Source organism: Myotis lucifugus, unplaced genomic scaffold (assembly GCF_000147115.1).
Source record: "Myotis lucifugus unplaced genomic scaffold, Myoluc2.0 scaffold_215, whole genome shotgun sequence".
NCBI classification, from domain to species: domain Eukaryota; kingdom Metazoa; phylum Chordata; class Mammalia; order Chiroptera; family Vespertilionidae; genus Myotis; species Myotis lucifugus.
The window spans coordinates 195,990-199,071 of NW_005871263.1; positions in this window are offsets into that span (position 1 = coordinate 195,990).

Genomic DNA, 3,082 nt, shown 5'->3' on the forward strand with positions numbered 1-3,082 from the left:
TCCGAGAGAAAGCTGCCCTTGAGTTCCGACCGATGCCAGACAGTCCCGTTCTCCCGTATGAGTCTGGGTCTCCAAAGACTTGCCCGGAACTGGAGCTCAGAGCCTGTGACTCCCTCCCGATTGAAAAAGACAATCGTGTCCTCAGCCACCAGCCCTCTCCTCATGCACCTCCGCACCTTTGTATTTACTTCAGCACCGCACCTCCTCTGAGTCTTGGTATGCTTTTCTCTTTCCTTCTAGTTGTAGAATTCCCACTCAGCCAGCCTTCCTGTGGTTCTGGATGATGTCTGTTATGTCTTTTAGTTGTATTTTTGAAGTGGTTGTGCGAGGCAGCAATCTCCGGTGTTTACCTATGCCACCATCTTGGTTTCTCGAAAACAGGATTTTGATGAGATATACACTCCATGGTTATCAAAGCATTATTCACAATAGCCAAGAATGAAAACAACACCAAATACTCACCAACGAATGAACAGATGAATGACGTGGCGCTTATACACAATAGAATATCGTTCAGCCATGAGAAAGGAGTATAGCCTGCCATTTGCGACAACAGGGATGGCTCTTAAACACATTATGTGTGCTAAGCAAGATTAGTCAGAGAAGAACAAGGATTGTGTGATATCACTTATAGGTGGAATCTAAAAAAAAATCAAACCTGTAGAAAACACCAAAACAGCCCTAGTTTTCTCAGTGGTTAGAGCGTCAGCTCTCAGCCTGAAGGGTCTCCGATTTGATTCTGGTCAAGGGCACATACCTCGGTTGCAGGGTCAATCCCCAGCCCCAGTCTGGGTGCATGTGGGAGGCAACCAATCAATATGTCTCTCTCACATCAATGTTTCTGTCTTTCTGTCTTTCCTCCTTCCTTCCACTCTCTCTAAAAATCAATGGAAAAATATCCTCCAATGACGATTAACAACAACAACAACAACAAACTAGTAAAAGGTGATAACCAGGAAGTGGCAGAGTAGACAAGATTGATGGTGTTTAAGGGTACCAACTTGTAACAAGTAGTGAATAAGCCATAGAAATCAAATGCATAGTATAATGAATATAGACAATAATATTGTACTAACAAGTGCAATGTGATAAATATCATGTCAACTGCAATCATATTACAATATATAAGTGTATCAAAGTAACAGCTTCAATTTAAAATTTAAATAAATAATCCCTTTGGGTCCTATAGAGAAGATGGTTTCCAGAGGAGAGAGGAAGACCAGTTAGGAGGTCACTGCTTTGTTTAAGAGAGTGTCCAAGAGAGCATGGTGGTGACTTGTTCTGAGATCTACCTGGTACAGATGGAAAGAAGCAAATAGATTGAGATATCAAGTGACCCTGGATGAATACGGATCGGGCTCATCGATGGAGTGAAATGGGGAAGGTGACCCGAGAGGAATCGTGATGGTTGAGCAACTGGGTTGTTAGGGGTACCGTTTTCCATGACGGGTAAGACTGGAAGAGGAGCCAATTCAGTGGGGGGGAATTTGAGGTGCCTATGGATGTCCAAATGGGACAGCACCCAGGAGTCTACCACTTCAGCATTCGTCATGGTAAAAGCCTACACTCACTCAGCATTCTCCCACACAGTGTTCCACAGCATCCTCTCCATCACCCTGCAAAGCGATTGTGGCAATGTTATCTCCATTTTTCAGATGATGACATAGAAACACTGAACAGTTTAAATAATCTGTCCAAGGTGACCCAGCCTGGATTTGAACTCATGGATATTGAAGTCAGTAATGGGTTAAATTATGTCCCCCAGTAAAGATAGGTTATAGTCCTCCATCTAGTACCACAGAATGGGACCCTATTTGGAAATAGAATCTTTCTATTGAAAGACTTTCTAGTGAAGGTAAACTGAGGTCATTAGGTGGGCCCTAACCCAATATGACTAATGTCATATGGGGGAAATTTAGATACCGACAGATTAGATGGAAGACAATGTGAGGAGACACAGGGAGAAGACGGCCGTCTGCAAGCCAAGGAGAGAGCCCTGGACTGGATCCCTCCCTCACAGCCCTCAGAAGGAACCAACCCCACCGACACCTTGATCTTGGGCTTCTAGTCTCCAGAACTGTGAGATGATGCGTTATTGTTTAAGCCCCTGGTTTGTTAGAGCAGCCCTAGAAAACTTGCATGCCAATACTTTTTTATTTCAAAGAAACAATTTTAAAATATATTTTTAAATTGGTTTTTAGAGAGAGAAAGGGAGAGGGAGAGAGAGAGAGAAAAACATCAATGATGAAAGAGAAACATCATTGATCGGCTGCTTCCTGCATGCCCCCGACTGGGGATTGAACCCCAGAATCAAACATGTGCCCTGACTGGGAATCGAACCAGTGACCTCTTGGTTCACGGGTCAGTGCTCAACCACTGAGCACACTGGCCGGGCCATGCCGATACTTTTAACGGGTAGCCATGTTCCTCCTGTATTAGGGTTTCTTACTGAATTGTCTATCTTCTGTGCTGAAATAGATGTTTTGCTGGACAGTCAAAATCATGCAGAGCTTGCACCTCTAGTGCCTCATATGTAAAAGACAGCTCTTAGATATTAAATTTTTTTTTTTTTTGGCTACAACTTTGAGCTTGTACAAATTACCTTCCCCTGGGACAGGAAGCCACCACAATACAGAGGCTCAAGCTGCTATGAGATTTTATTTCTAACCATAAGATGACATTAGTAAGTGGGTCCATCCAGGGTCCTGGTGAGAATGACAAGGTTCAGTCCAACAGGGTAACTGAGGAGAGGTGCATAAAGGGGTATTTACAAAAGAAACCGTAGGAGTGGTGAAGCACTCTGGGACCCCCACCCTCAGGGCTGCCTGACCTCCTCTAGCCCTGAAAAAGCGGGGGGGGGGGGGGAAGGGGCGGGGGGCGGTGTGGTGATCTAGAGCCTGGCAAGAGCCCGTAGGAGAGGCCAGCGCACAGGGGCTGTGCCCTTCCGCAGAGGGACACAGCCATTGCCACACCAAGGAGCTGGGTATCCCCAACTCACTCTCCCCGACGTCATCTCCAGCCTTTGCTCCCTAGTGCGAAGCCAATAGAAACCAGATGTCACAGGAGCAGTGAACACAGTCCC